The following is a 16403-nucleotide window of genomic DNA, read 5'->3' on the forward strand; positions in this document are numbered from 1 at the left end:
ATGTTTCACATCACCAGTGATGTCACGGAGACACTACATACTCTCTGTTATGATGTGATGAGACGGTTACTTCGCTTCTGCGGTATTCTTTGTCAAAACCTATAACTCCAGTCGAATCATGAGAAAAACATCAGCCAAACCCAGACTGAGAACAATTCTACAAAATATCAGACAAATATTCCTCAAGACTGTCAAAATCATGAAAAACAAGGAAGGAATGAGGAACTGTCATAGACCAGAGAAGACTAAGGAGACATGACAACTAACTAAGTGGAATGTGATATACTGGATTGGGTCCTAGAACAGAAAAAGGTCATTAACAGGAAAACTGGTGAAATCCAAAAAAAGTCTTAAGTTTAGTTAATAGTAATGTATAAATGTTGGCTTTTTAATTTTGAAAAATATACTATGGTAGTATAAGATGTTAGCAATAGGAAAAACTGGGAGAGAGGTAAAGGGAACTCTGTTTGTATCTTTTCTGCAGATTTGAAATTATTTGAAAATGAAAAAGGTCATTTTTAAAAAATGGAGTAATACTGTATTGTATTATATCACAGAAGAAGAAGACCTTTTAAAAGGTCTTTTAAATCTCTACCCTCTATATACTATTCACTAATTAAAAGGACAATTATGAGAAAAGAAAATAGGCCCATCTCCCTTATGTATACAGAAGCAAAAATCATACACAAAATGTTAGACAATCAAATGTAGAGTGTGTGAGTGAGTGAATGTGTGTGTGTGTGTGTGTGTGTGTGAATTCCTACCAAGTTGTTTTACTCCAGAAATGCAAGGTGAGTTAACATTCAAATATCAATAGATGTCATGCACCACATCCATAAAATAAAGGAGAAAATGTATATGATCATATCAGTATAGTCAGATAAAGCATTTGATAAAATTCAATAATTATGTATGATTAAAAACTCATAGCAAAGGGAAACTACAAAAAACTTTAGAGCCACCATCCTGTTTATAGTGAAATGTGGAGAATGTCCACTGTAAGATTAGGAACAAAATAAGAATGCCAACTCTTACCTTTTCTATTCAACCTATTAGTAAAAGTATTAAATGGCATTAGCAGTAAGGCAGGAAAAAGAAATCAGAAATATAAGGCTAAGAAAGGAAGAAATCATACTGTCACTTTCCATAGTTGATATAATTAAGGATACAGAAAATCCAAAACCATCTACAGATAACTTATTAGAATATCAGTTAGTTTTTAGAAGAGTTGCCAGATAAGAGACCAAACATTAAAAAATTCCACTAACATTTTTCTGTGTCTGAAAAGTTATAAAATTAAAAACTAAAAAATATGCCATCTACATTATCATCAAAACATCATATACCTAATAATAAGTGTAATAAAAAATGTAAGAACCCTATTAGAATAGAAAACTATTGATATATCATAGAGAGAAATTAAAGGTGATCTAAATAGGATTTCTGCTTTGAGGCAGGATGTATAGGCATACCTCACTTTATTGCACTTCACTTTATTGTACCTTGCAGATAATGCTTTTTTTTTTTTTTTTTTTTTTTACAAATTGAAGGTTTGTGGCAACCCTGTGTCAAGCAGCTCTACTGGTGGTGCCATTTTTCCAACAGCATTTGCTCACTTCGTGTCTCTATGTCATGTTTTGGTAAGTCTCACAATATTTCAAACTTTTTCACTATTATACTTGTTACATGATCTGTGATCAGTGATCTTTGATGTTACTATTGCAAAAAGATTACAGCTTGCTGAAGGCTCAGATGATGGGTAGCATTCTTTTTTTTTTTTTTTTTTTTCAATTTTTTTTTTTTTTTTAATTAATTTATTTTTATTTTATGGCTGTGTTGGGTCTTCGTTTCTGTGCAAGGGCTTTCTCTAGTTGTGGCAAGTGAGGGCCACTCTTCATCGCGGTGCGCGGGCCTCTCACTATCGCGGCCTCTCTTGTTGCGGAGCACAGGCTCCAGACGCGCAGGCTCAGTAATTGTGGCTCACAGGCCCAGCTGCTCCGCGGCATGTGGGATCCTCCCAGACCAGGGCTCGAACCCATGTCCCCTGCATCAGCAGGCAGATTCTCAACCACTGCGCCACCAGGGAAGCCCCCTATGGGTAGCATTCTTAAAGTCTACTTTCAAATTAAGATATGTACTTTTTTTAGACATAATGCTATTGCACACTTAATAGACTACAGTATAGCATAAACATAACTTTTACATGCACTGGGAAACCAAACAACTCGTGTGACTTGCTTTCTTATGATATTCTCCTTATTGTGGTGTCTGGGACCAAAGCCATATCTCCATAATAATATGCCTGCACTAGGTAGGCACAGGCCATCACTCCTGCTGCAACGAGCAAACAAACTTGAATAAAAGATCATCGAGCTAAGGAAGCAATCAAGAAACAATATCAACTAATATGCTAGAGAGGGACATTTAGAGATTTGGAGCAGGGGTTTGGTGTAGGGAGACATACTCCACTGGAAAAGAGAAATCACCATACCTTTTGATGAACTCATTTGCTGGCATGATGGAGTGAAATCTAGCAGAATGTCAAGCCGATTTCCCCCACAGGACATTTCCTTAGTGTCAGGGTGGTATAGGATGATGGGGGACTGAGCCAAGAAAGCAGAGTGAAATTTCCTGCACAGTCATGGCACTAACAAACCAAATCCCGCTAGATAAAGGGGCCTGTGACAATCATTAGGTCTCCTCTTCAAGACATTTGCCAGTTTTTGAACCTATATAAAGCAGGAAGCTAAATACCTAATGCCTGAGGGAGAGAACTTTCCAAAGTGAGGAATTAGAGACCTACCAGACTCACAGTAAAAACCCAGAAGTGCCATCCCCAAGAAGGGGGCTGAGTCAGAAAAAGTGAAATCATCTGCAATGTTTCAGTGTTTATGAGACAAATTTTCACTGAGAAAGTGTAACGGCAACAAATACATAGCTGGTCTCTCCTTACATTTGCCATACTCTGAAGCTGTGAGAACTGAGAGCCTAAAGAGCTGAATTCAAACATCTGAAAGACTGAAGTCAATAACTGACTGTATTTATTGAAGAATCAAAGACCTGTCAGGCTCACAGCAAAAATCCAGGGAGGCCACAAATTAGGAAAAATCATAGGTAGGATGAGACAACTAAAGCTCCAACCCAGTTCTGACCTAGTAAAATTCCTGAAATGACTGAAATGATCAGCCACTCTGATTAACAGAGAAAAGGGTAAATCTTCTCTGGTGCAAAGTAATAGCATCTTCAGTCTCTATGAATTTTTTATTCACCACGTCCAGCACACAATCAAAAATTATGAAATTCCTGAAGCAGGAAAAAGTGACTAAAACTTAAGACAAAAAAAAAAAAAAAAAACCAAGAAAAATTGATTTAGAGGGAATTCAGATTCTGGAGTTAGCACAGAACTTTAAAATGACTATATTGAGAGTAAAAGATGGGGATTAATAGATTAAAATATGGAGAATCTCAACAGAAAATTGGAATCAATTTTAAAAAATCAAATACAGATAAATGAAAAATAAGAAAACTGATCCCCAGCAGACCTTAGGGAATACTAGAAGAAATTTTTTTGGGCTGAAGTAAAATGGCCCAACATAGAACAGAGCTGGGCTCTCGGTCCCATATTGAACTCGAGTTGGAAGAGGCGAGTCCGGTCTCAAAACGGAGGTAAAACCGCCGCCCGGTCGCCCCCAGCCCGACTCCGGCCGCCGCCGCCGCCGGGGGGAGGAGGGCCATGATCCAAAGGAACCAGAACAGTTGAGAAAACTGTTTATTGGCGGTCTGAGCTTTGAAACTACAGACGATAGCTTAAGAGAACATTTTGAGAAATGGGGCACACTTACAGATTGTGTGGTGATGAGAGACCCCCAGACAAACCGTTCCAGGGGCTTTGGTTTTGTGACTTACTCTTGGGTTGAAGAGGTGGATGCAGCAATGTGTGCTCGACCACACAAGGTTGATGGGCGTGTAGTGGAACCAAAGAGAGCTGTTTCTAGAGAGGATTCTGTAAAGCCTGGTGCCCATCTAACAGTGAAGAAAATTTTTGTTGGTGGTATTAAAGAAGATACAGAAGAATGTAATTCGAGAGACTACTTTGAAAAGTATGGCAAGATTGAAACCATAGGAGTTATGGAAGACAGGCAGAGTGGAAAAAAGAGAGGATTTGCTTTTGTAACTTTTGATGATCATGATACAGTTGATAAAATTGTTGTTCAGAAATACCACACTATTAATGGGCATAATTGTAAGTGAAAAAGGCCCTTTCTAAACAAGAAATGCAATCTGCTGGATCACAGAGAGGTCGTGGAGGTGGATCTGGCAACTTTATGGGTCGTGGAGGAAACTTTGGAGGTGGTGGAGGTAACTTTGGCCGTGGTGGAAACTTTGGTGGAAGAGGAGGCTATGGTGGTGGAGGTGGTGGCAGCAGAGGTAGTTATGGAGGAGGTGATGGTGGATAAAACGGATTTGGAGGCGACGGTGGTAACGATGGTGGTGGTCCTGGTTACAGTAGTAGAGGAGGCTATGGTGGTGGTGGACCAGGATATGGAAACCAAGATGGTGGATATGGTGGCGGTGGTGGAGGATATGATGCTTACAATGAAGGAGGAAATTTTGGAGGTAACTACGGTGGTGGTGGTGGGAGCTATAATGATTTTGGAAATTATAGTGGACAACAGCAATCAAATTATGGACCCATGAAGGGGGGCAGTTTTGGTGGAAGAAGCTCGGGAAGTCCCTATGGTGGTGGTTATGGATCTGGTGGTGGAAGTGGTGGATATGGTAGCAGAAGGTTCTCAAAACTCAGAAGAAAAGGGCTACAGTTCTTAGCAGGAGAGAGAGCGAGGAGTTGTCAGGAAAGCTGCAGGTTACTTTGAGACAGTCGTCCCAAATGCATTAGAGGAACTGTAAAAACCTGCCGCAGAAGGAACGATGATCCATAGTCAGAAAAGTTACTGCAGCTTAAACAGGAAACCCTTCTTGTTCAGGACTGTCCTAGCCACAGTTTGCAAAAAGTGCAGCTATTGATTCATGCAACGGAGGGTCAATTAGATGTACATTCCTGAGGTCTTTTATCTGTTGTAGCTTTGTCTTTTTCTTTTCATTACATCAGGTATATTGCCCTGTAAATTGTGGTAGTGGTACCAGGAATAAAAAATTAAGGAATTTTAAACTTTTCAATATTTGTGTAGTTCAGTTTTTCTACATTTTAGTACAGAAACTTTAACAAAATGCAGTTTTGAAGGTGTTTCCTTGTGAGTTAACAAGTAAAGAAGATCATTCATTGTTCATTAATATTTTGTATGAATTTTGCTAAAGTTAACTGTAAAGAAACACCTGCTGACTTGCAGTTTAAGGGGATCTATTCTCCCCATTTCCAAACCATGAAATGAATGGGCTCTGACATGTGGAGAGAATAGATATTTGTATGTTTGCAATGTGTGTTTTAGATAATAGAATTGGGTATTTAAATTAGCATATTTGTGAATTTAATAGCTTTAAGATGTACTTCAAATGAAAAATCTCAGAATTCAAAAAAAAAAAAAAACAAAAGAACAGAGCTGGGAGCGCGATTGGCGCTGCCTGCGGGGGAGGAGCGCCGCCGCCGCCGCCGCCGCCGCGAGCTGGGAGCTCGATTGTCGCTGCCTGCGGGGGAGGAGCGCCGCCGCCGTCGCCGCCGCGAGCTGGGAGCTCGATTGGCGCTCCCTGCGGGGGAGGAGCGCCGCCGCCGCCGCCGCGAGCTGGGAGCTCGACTGGCGCTCCCTGCGGGGGAGGAGCGCCGCCGTCGCCGCCGCGAGCCGGGAGCTCGATTGTCGCTGCCTGCGGGGGAGGAGCGCCGCCGCCGCGAGCTGGGAGCTCGCTTGGCACTGCCTGCGGGGGAGGAGCGCCGCCGCCGCGAGCTGGGAGCTCGCTTGGCACTGCCTGCGGGGGAGGAGCGCCGCCGCCGCCGCCGCGAGCTGGATTGGCGCTGCCTGCGGGGGAGGAGCGCCGCCGCCGCGAGCTGGGAGCTCGTTTGGCGCTGCCTGCGGGGGAGGAGCGCCGCCGCCGCCGCCGCGAGCTGGGAGCTCGATTGGCGCTGCCTGCGGGGGAGGAGCGCCGCCGCCGCCGCGAGCTGGGAGCTCGATTGGCGCTGCCTGCGGGGGAGGGGGGCCGCCGCCGCGAGCTGGGAGCTCGCTTGGCACTGCCTGCGGGGGAGGAGCGCCGCCGCCGTCGCCGCCGCGAGCTGGGAGCTCGCTTGGCACTGCCTGCGGGGGAGGAGCGCCGCCGTCGCCGCGAGCTGGATTGGCGCTGCCTGCGGGGGAGGAGCGCCGCCGCCGCCGCCGCCGCGAGCTGGGAGCTCGTTTGGCGCTGCCTGCGGGGGAGGAGCGCCGCCGCCGCCGCCGCCGCCGCGAGCTGGGAGCTCGATTGGCGCTGCCTGCGGGGGAGGAGCGCCGCCGCCGCCGCCGCCGCGAGCTGGGAGCTCGATTGGCGCTGCCTGCGGGGGAGGAGCGCCGCCGCCGTCGCCGCCGCGAGCTGGGAGCTCGATTGGCGCTGCCTGCGTGGGAGGAGCGCCGCCGCCGTCGCCGCCGCGAGCTGGGAGCTCGATTGGCGCTGCCTGCGGGGGAGGAGCGCCGCCGCCGTCGCCGCCGCGAGCTGGGAGCTCGATTGGCGCTGCCTGCGTGGGAGGAGCGCCGCCGCCGCCGCCGCCCCCGCCGTCGCAGTCGTCGTGAGTGAAGAAGCGCCTCGGTCACGCCTGGTGAGGGCCCTCGCCGACGCCTGGGCTTACCTGCCGCCCGGCCAGCTCCTCTCGTTTCCCGTCCCCCGCGGCCCGGCGCGGGGCAGGCCTGCCAGGGCCATGGAGGACGAGGTGGTCCGCATTGCCAAGAAGATGGACAAGATGGTGCAGAAGAAAAACGCGGTGAGCGCGGCGGGCGGCGCGGGCCGGAGGGAGGCCGGGCGGCGGGCGGGGGCCAGTCGGCCTGAGGGGGCTCCCGGCCCGCGGTGAGCGCGGCGGGTGCTGCGAGACGGCGGCGAGGCCCGCGCTCTGGGGAGGGGTTCCTGGGGAGGGGGGAGCTTCGTGTCCCGCGGCCGCGTCCCGGGCAGGGGTTCTGGGGGGCGTCCTGTCCCGCAGCTGCGTCCCGGGCAGGGGTCTGGGGGGCGTCCTGTCCCGCAGCTGCGTCCCGGGCAGGGGTTCTGGGGGGCGTCCTGTCCCGCGGCCGCGTCCCGGGGAGGGGGTCCTGGGGGGGTCCCGGGGAGGGCGTCCGGTCCCGCGGCCACCGGCGCTGGGATCCGCCCTGGGCGCCCGAGGCCCCTCGTGATTAGCGCAGCCCGGTAAACTCTATGGAGGCATCTTCCTCATTATTTTAAACGTGACGGTGGTAAAGCCTCGCTGGTTTAGCTGAAGAGTGCAGAGAGCCCTCCCTGTTTGAAAGAATTGGTTCTCTTTCCCGGGCTCATTGGCCAGCAGCGAGAAAACAACATCAAACAGAGGTTTGTGATCAGTTTTAGACATGAAACTGTTCAAGCAAAACGTGAATTTCCTGGATCTTATTTTTGAGGAAGGCTGAACATTCCCTTGATTGTCTCAACTCCCCTGCATGTTTGTTTAGCAATTAAAAAAGGTGAACTACGCCAGTGTACTTGGCAAGTTGCTAAACTTTTTGGAAAAAGTGGATCTCGTTAGGCCGCGGAGTGCGGGGAGCTGTGTTTAAGGCATTGCCGCCGACGAGGCTGTGCTGCCGGCTGGATTTGGACACATGTCGTTGCTGGTCCTCTCAGTGGTTTACAGTTGCTACCGGTGGCGTTTTCTGTTACTGATAACGTGTGCACGTGAACGTGGTCTCTTGCGGTTTGTATGAGGTGCTCCAGTTTCTGCATTTCTTTCCACCTGTGTGGGCCACTCTCAGTCCCTTGCTTCCGAGTCGTCTATATTTTCAGCTAAACTTCTGAAATTCTAAGTCCAACGAATGTGAAGGAGAGAAGGGCTGCTCTGATTTGCACAGCACTTTGGAGTTACAAAGCGTTTGTGCAGAATTCTTTGGGGACTCACGACAGCTGTGTTGCATTCATTTTACAGAATAAGAAACTGAGTCAGACCAAGCAGTTCACCTCCTTAAATGAAGTGTGCGTTGTGGATTAAGCCAGGACCCGAGTTTTCTGCTGGGCAGCATGCAGAAGTAGTGTTAAACACCGAATTCTTAAGACTTCAGACTTGGTGTGCGCCTCTTTTCCTTTAACAGGTGCATTGCCCGGCGTGTAATTTCATACCCTGTTCATCTGTCTTTGCAATTTTGGCTTTTTAAAGGATTTCCTGTTTGTTTTCTGTTGCAGACGTTGCCGGTGCCATTTATTTTTTCTGTTGATACAGGCCTTTCATTCCTCACTGCAAGTGATGAGTTCTGTATATTTGATTGGCTGAACGTTTCTGTTACTCTGTTTAAACTGGCAAGTTTTTTTTCTTTGCCTAGAGAACCCTAGACTCCCCTAGTAGAAGCTGGCTCCTAGGGAAAAAGGCCGTTTCTTGGGTAATTTTTTTCTCGAACTCAGGCTATAAAATGTGTACCTTTTAATCATCTAGTGCACTAGGTGTTTTTGTTTGTTTCCTTTCCTTGAAATAGACGTTTCCTAGAAATGAGGAATTCCTTAGTGAGCAAGTATGGAGAAGACCAGTTTGTATTTATCTGCAGTTCTCAAATTATAAACACATAATGCGTCAGCAGGAGAATGAGGATAAGCTCCACAGATAATCCTCAAGTCTCACTTTTCTTTTCAAATCTTATATTTCTAGTAGTACAGAACTTTACCAATATAAAAACTTGCCCCCCCCCCCCAAAAAAAAGAACACAACTGCAGGAAAGAACAAAGAGCACTTAAAGTGTGTGTGTGTGTCTAATATATACATGTACATATACCCAGGTACATACACCTTTATATTTATACGTTATTTTGTAAATAAATGACAATAATAATGTCTTGTGGAGATGTAGAACAGAAGTATACAACAAAAGCACAAACAGCAGGAGGGGGCAAATGGAGTTAAACTGTTAAACCTCCATGGGATGGTTCCATGGAGGAGGCAGAGAGGGGGATGGGATCCTCGAAGAGCTGCTGAAGACCTTGCATTTTTTGCAGATCTCTTTAGAATGCTACTTGCATATTGTGCTCTCACTGAATGCACCTGGCTGAGCTATGGCACATTAGCACGGTAAACATTTGTCAGATTTGCCCTAGTCAGAAAATTTTCTATACCTGCCATCCTGCTTGGCACTTAAAAAAAAATTTTTTTTTTTTAAGCTCTCTATGATATAGGGATGATGGGTGAAGAAGGTAGGCTGCAGGGTAATATGTAGTATGTATGATCCCATTTTGATACAGTAAACAGAAAGTATTAAATGCATGCCTGTTTGTATGAGCAGTGAGTTTGCATGGTTATCTCAAGAGGGAGGGAATGGGACGGGTAGAGAAAGAGACTGACCACAGACTATTGTTTTACTTGTTACAAGAGGCATGTGTTGCCTTCATTTCTGATTAAACTTTTTGTTTACAGATTATTGTAGGTTTACATGCAATTGTAAGAAATAATAGTGCGATAGCTCCTGTGTGTCCTTTCCCCAGTTTTCCCCAATGGTAACATCTTACAGAATCATAGTATACTGTCACAACCTGGGTATTGCCATTGACACAGTCAAGATAGAGAACATTTCCATCCCACAGGATCTCTCCTGATGCCATTTTATAGCCACTGCTGCTCCCCCACTCCCCACCAAATCATAATGATCTGATAGTGCAGTGGATAAAGTTGCAATAAAGTTTTTGTGCAGATGATCAAGGGAAAATACCCCCTGGGGAAGATGGCCCGTCTCCCACTCCCCCGGCCCTATCTGTCCCTGGCAACCTGTCATTTCAAGAATGTTATGTGGGACTTCCCTGGTGGCGCAGCGGTTAAGAATCTGCCTGCCATTGCAGGGGACATGGGTTTGATCCCTTGTCCGGGAAGATCCCACATGCCGCGGAGCAACTAAGCCCATGCGCCACAACGACTGAGCCTGCGCTTTAGAGCCCGGGAGCCACAACTACTGAGCCCACGTGCCACAACTACTGAAGCCCGCGTGCCTAGAGCCCGTGCTCTGCAACAAGAGAAGCCACCGCAGCGAGAAGCCCGCACACTGCAACAAAGAGTAGCCCCCGCTCGCCGCAACTAGAGAAAGCCCACACGCAGCAACGAAGACCCAACGCAGCCAAAAATAAAATAAATTAACTAATTAATTAAAAAAAAAGAATGTTATGTGAATAAAATCATATAGTGTGTAACCTTTTTTTTTTTTTTAAGTAAAAAAAATTTTTTTTTGGCTGCGCTGCCGGTTGTGCGATCTTAGTTCCCCGACCAAGGATTGAACCCAGCCCAGGTAGTGAAAGTGCTGAGTGCTAAACACTGGACCGCCAGGGAATTCCCAGTATGCAACCTTTTGGATTGGCCTTTTTCAATCAGTGTAATTCCCTGGAGAGTCATCCAAATTGCATGAATCAACAGTGCTCCTTTTTTTTTTAAAAAAATATTTATTTATTTATTTGGCTGTGCGGGTCTTTAGTTGCAGCATGCGGGATCTAGTTCCCTGACCAGGGATGGAACCTGGGCCCCCTGCATTGAGAGTGCAGAGTCTTAACCGCTGGAACACCAGAGAGGTCCCAGTGCCGCTTTCTTTTTAATTGCTGAGTAGTATTCCATGGTTTGGCTGTACTTCAGTTTGTTTAATCACTTGCCCATTGAAGAACATCTGAGTTTTTTTCCCATTTCCTGACTATTACTGATAGAGATGCTGTGGACATTTGTGTACCTTTTTTTGTGCGAACATGCGTTCTCTGGGATAAATGCCGTAGGGTATGTGTTGCTTTTTTTGTTTTTTTTTCGGCTACGCTGTGCCACATGTGGGATCTTGGTTCCCCAATCAGGGATCGAGCCCGTGCCCCCTGCATTGGGAGCTTGGAGTCTTAACCGCTGGACTGCCAGGGAAATTCCTGTATTGCTCCCCCCGCCCCACTTGATTGATTGATTGGTTGATTGGCTGTATTGGGTCTTAGTTGCGGCATGCGGGACCTTCGTTAAGGCATGTGGGATCTTTATTGTCGTTGCGGCGCACGGGCTCTTCGTTGCAGCATGAGAGCTTCTCTCTAGTTGTGGCGTGCGGGTTTTCTCTCTCTAGTTGTGGCACGTGGGCTACCTCATTGAGGTGTGCGAGCTCAGTAGTTTGGTGCGAGGGCTTAGTTGCCCCGCGGCATGTGGGATCTTAGTTCCCCGACCGGGAATCGAACCCGCGTCCCCTGCATTGCAGGACGGATTCTTTACCACTGAACCACCAGGGAAGTCCCTGTATTGCTTTTTTAAATTAAAAAAAAAAAAAAAAAAAGGAAAAGCAATTAGAGGTGAAACAACTAATTATACGATTGCCTTTCAAAGTACATATTCAAACCCTACATTCTTGGTGTACATAAGTTATTTATGTTGATTTGTGGTGTTTAGCTCTAGCAACAAGGCAATAATAATAACGCTGTAGTTTTCCTTGTTTCTTTCAACTGATGATCTGTGTATTTATTACAAATATTAATTAACACTCACAAGCTACCAGGAGGCAAGTAATGGTTAGCGCTGGTGTGGTTAACTCCTTTATAGATAGGGAGGTTGAGGCATGGGTATTGTGGAATTTGCCATGTTGAGGCATGGGTATTGTGGAATTTGCCTAAGGTTATAGCACTGTGTTCTGACTCAGATTCATTCAGATTTATTCCTTCCCTTTCTGTCTCCTGAATTAACGCTTTGTAATTTTGACCTAGGTGTGAGGACACGAAAAGGGTTTTTTTCTGTATCTGAGGTTTAGTGCTTGTTTTATAGAAGCAATATAGTATAGTATAGTGGTTAGAGTAGGCACTTTAGCATCTGATTTTTGTTTTTTTCTTAAGTCTTTAATGAATTTGTTACAATATTGCTTCTGTTTTATGTTTTGCACATGCCGGAAAGGTAATAGGCCTTGGCCCCTGGGCCTGGGCTTCGTCTCTTGTGCTGTCTCCTGTCCCTGTTGCCCCCGCGCGCTGGCCCGTCCGCGCTGTGCCAGGGGGTATTGGTCGTCTCGCGGCTCAGTTCACAGTAGCTGAAAGGGACTGTGTGTGATGTTCTCATTTCTGCCCATCGTTTTCAAAGGGAGGCTCTGGCCATTGCTCCTCGGGTAAAATGCAGAGGGAGTGCTTTTTAAGATGGGACTGTCAGTGTTGGGGACACTCCTTAATTACCAAAACGGAATCCCCTTCAGTTCCTCCAGCTGTGTTGTTTTGGCACAGAAGATGTGAGTAATAGGAACTGGAGCTAAGTTGGAGTGAAAAAACGCACCGGTCCCGCCGAATTTTCCATCGAAACAGTTGATTTGTGTTGTCTCTAGGAATTCTAAAGGGCGTACCGTTGCTTCCTAACCGGAGTCATTTGAGAGATCTACCTCTGTACGTTCAAATGATTAATTTTGAGACTTTGCTCATGTGTGCAGTAAACCCTTTAATTCCCTAAGACCTTCCTTTCCTCCATCTCATACCCCATTAAGCCCGCTTCAGTTCATCTCCTGAATTTCTTTGGAATCTGTCAGCTCTCCCTCAACACCCTAATACTGAACTTGCCTGTGTGTTGCGATTAGGTCCTAACTAGTGTCCATATATCTTGTTTCCTTCCAATCCGTTCTTCACACAAAAAACCTTCAAGGCAAGTTGGAACATTGCTCATAAACATCGCTCACAAGCATTGTTTTGAGAATAGAAAACAGTGTTGGCCTTTAAGACTCTGCGTGGTCTAGAATCCTCTCTGCTTCTCTAGCCCCATCTTATGCCACTTTTGCCCTCACTTTCTATGCTTCAGATACACTGAAATAACCTTAGTTCTCACTCATCTGACAGAAGTCAGTTCAGATATTATTTTTCACTGTGATCCCTAGCATTAACCAAGTTGATTATCAGGTTTTGTATGAGGACTAAAACTAAACTGGGAAGTGGAAGAATTGAGTTTCAACTGTTTCAGTCAACACGCATGTATTAATGATACCTAAGTATTGAACACCGGGCTAGGTTTCATGAGGGATACAGAAGTTTTGGCCATCTCTGGTTTTGGATATCCCTTATTTGTTGAGACCTTTGCGTTGTTTGGTTGCCTTTTGTCTGTTTTCCAGATGGGAAAACAGGAACAAGGGAAGTATAGGTTATTACTAGGTGGGGTTGAACAAGTGGAGCAGCAAACTGCAAAGCAGAAAGAAGAGGGACGTACTATAGAGGGATATGACTTCCATTCTCAAGGCGCCTGCATCCTGTGCAGGGAGACAGCCTAACATAAAATGTGCCTAACAACAAATATATTGACTTCTTACTAAAAATCTCCAGTTCATAGAACCGAGGGGTTTGTACCTTCTCCTTTAAAAGTGATAGTCCTGGGACTTCCCCGGTGGTCCCGTGGTGAAGACTCTGCGCTTCCAATGCAGCAGGCGTGGGTTCAATCCCTGGTTGGGGAGCTAAGATCCCACATGCTGCGCAGCCAAAGAAATTTTTTTCGAACGTTATACTCCTGTATTATTGGCTTTAGTGGTTTCGATTTTGTTTTACTGTTAAGAAGATTTCAGTTTATTTACCGGGAACAAACAACACATAATGTAAAAATAGTTTCCCAGAAACGATTTCCATCATTCTCTTCTTCCCTTTCTCCCGCAGACTGGTGTTTCACCTTGACAAGTTCTCTGTCATTCCATAGGAAAGCTGTCTGGCTTGGAGGTTGCAATCCCAGGGAATTTTTCATCAGCGGGGAAGTCTCCATCACTACAGAGGAATCAAGGGAGAAGTCAGTCCCTGGTAAGTGAGATGCTCCCCCTAAACACCAACACAGCAGTCGTGTACCTTTCAAGGGGTTCAGGGGCAAGATGGGCAAAGGCATTTCTACTAACTCTTCTTAAGGATCACGGACAGTGCCCTATGCTACGAGGTAAGCGGTGACTGTTGTAGTTCTTACTGGTGATCCTTTCCTGTCACTGATTCTCGGCTTTCTTTGTATTTCATAGGACTGTTGTAAGTCCAATACAAAATGAGTCTTATTTTTAAAAACCTGAAATGTTTTACAGAGCCTAGCATTCTCATATAGGGTCCTTTCCATTCTGCCCACTTTCCCGAGAGGCCAAGAACACTTCACACCATGAACTAGGAGAGGGGGTAGAGCCCTTTCTGATGAAATACATCAACAAAGACAGAGCCTTAGCCTGCTTGCTCTCTGGACAGGATCTCGGACCACAAGGTCTTCACTCCTGGTATAAATGAAGGAAGTGAGGACAGTTCAACTGGCACTCTCATAACAAGAGTTCTGAAACACCTTCCAAAGAGACTATAGCAGTAGATGAGGGAAGGGAGTGCTACAGTGTGGCAGTACAGGGGGGAACGATCGGCTACAGCAGTGAAAAGTGTGGTACCGATTGGTGTGCTCTCGGGGTTCTTGTACATGTAGCATAGATGACCTCTACAGTGGCCCTCCCACCTTCCCACCTGCATTAGGTGTTCTTTTTTTTTGTAAGTTATGTTTATGTATTTATTTACTGTTTGAACTTATTTATTCTACGTATTTATTTTTTTGGCCGCACTGGGTCTCTCATTGCTGTGCACGGGCTTTCTCTAGTTGGCGGCTAGCGGGGGCTACTCTTGGTTGCGGTGTGCGGGCATCTCATCGCGGTGGCTTCTCTTGTTGCGGAGCATGGGCTGTAGGCACGTGGGCTTCGGTAGTTGAGGCTCACGGGCTCTAGAATGCAGGCTCCGTCGTTGTGGCACATGCGCTTAGTTGCTGCACGGCATGTGGGATCTTCGCAGACCAGGGCTCGAACCCGTGTCCCCTGCATTGGCAGGCGCCACCAGGGAAGCCCTAGGTGTTCTCATATAGAGTCTAAAAACAGAGAGCACTGAGAGAAGGTAGTGGTTATTAAAGGCTCAGGATCTAAATTCTACCTGTCTCTACACCCCTTCCCAGCTGTCGATTTGACCCCATTTTTGAATGCTGACCTCATTGTTCAACTTTTCTCTGCCGTCTGTATACTCACCTTGAAAACTTGTTTCTGTGATGCGTTGAGCAGACACAGGGTGGCAGACTGCAGAGGTGGAAGCTGGTGGTCGGATATTTGTGGGCTGAATCTCCTTCAGTCCCGTTCCCATTTCTGGTTGCCCAGAGGCCCGACTTCCTGTGTGTGACGCAGAGCCGTAGGATTGCGGGCAGGAGCCAAGTTCTCCATACAGTAAAGACCCCAGTGTGCCTTGGTTATAGTAATATACCTGGCTTCCTTCCTGGCAGGGAAGTGACAGGCGGCTCTGCCCCTGATTTGTTCGTGGGCCTCCTGATCCAGCAGTTCCCTTGGCTCTGCCCCTGTCGTCAGCTGCCCCTAGGATAACTCTGAGCCCTAGCCACTTCTCTGGTAGATTTCCCTATTCCCCCACTACAGTCACACCTGAATAAGGCAACTCAGACCTTTCAGAGATGTGTCCTGAACCTCTTGTTTTCTGAAATACCTATCTGGTGGTTGTGAGACTTAAGGCCAGCGTCCCCGAGAGACTTTTTCTATTTCTCCTAGTAAACCTAGACTCCTCTTCTGTCACCTTCAACTCTACTCCAATTGTGTTCTTTCAACCCAGACCTCTGACCCTGCTTTTTACTTCTGCCATTTCATCCTCACTCCTGCTTCCTTTCCTAAATCCATACGTCTCTTTTGGCCTTCCTAGCCCTGGGCCAAGTTCCTTCCTCTTTGCTCAGTTTTTACCCCTTTCTTTCATTCTCCCATCCAACTTTCAGTCCTTCCTTTCTCACGCCCCAGTTAGCAGCATCTGAAAATTCGAAAGGTTTGTTACTCGTCTATTTAATTGTATTCCATTTACTTATTCAGTTCTATACCTGTCTTACCTGTGTATGGAAGAACAGCTGGTAGCCAAGGTGGCACCAAGAATCCTAGCAGCTCTCACTTGACGTATCCGTAGTAGTCGGCAATTTCCATTTCGTTTTCCCTCTCGGTGAAAAATTGCAGCTTGCCCGAAGAGGTGTATCTGGCAGCATTCTCCCGTTGTTGTTGAGCCCGCCTCTTCATGGCCTCTCGCTCTGGCCTCTGCTCTTGTTCGATGGGCTTTGACATGACTGGCTCAGGCACGTTGGGTTCCCTCCATGGAACTCGTTGCTTGCTGAAGTCTTGGAGTAGAAATTGGGTTTGGAGCTTGGGTGGGGCCTGGCGCTTATTCACAGCAGGGGGAACAGGCTCCCGCTGGAGAGGAGCGCCAGATGAAGTTTTGGAGGGTGCAGGCCTAGGAGCAGCAGACTGAGGGACACGAGGCTGGGTGTGGTTGGTCCAAGCCGGTTGGGTTGGTCACAGTTGGCTGAGCTGGTTTGGCGG

General features: G+C 46.8%; 1 pseudogene; it reads left to right on the top strand.

The window, feature by feature from the left end:
- Positions 1 to 784: 784 nt before the first annotated feature.
- Positions 785 to 5043, top strand: LOC132377341 (heterogeneous nuclear ribonucleoprotein A3-like; annotated as a pseudogene).
- The last annotated feature ends 11360 nt before the right edge of the window (positions 5044 to 16403 follow it).

Source organism: Balaenoptera ricei, chromosome 13, assembly GCF_028023285.1.
Source record: "Balaenoptera ricei isolate mBalRic1 chromosome 13, mBalRic1.hap2, whole genome shotgun sequence".
Lineage (NCBI taxonomy): Eukaryota > Metazoa > Chordata > Mammalia > Artiodactyla > Balaenopteridae > Balaenoptera > Balaenoptera ricei.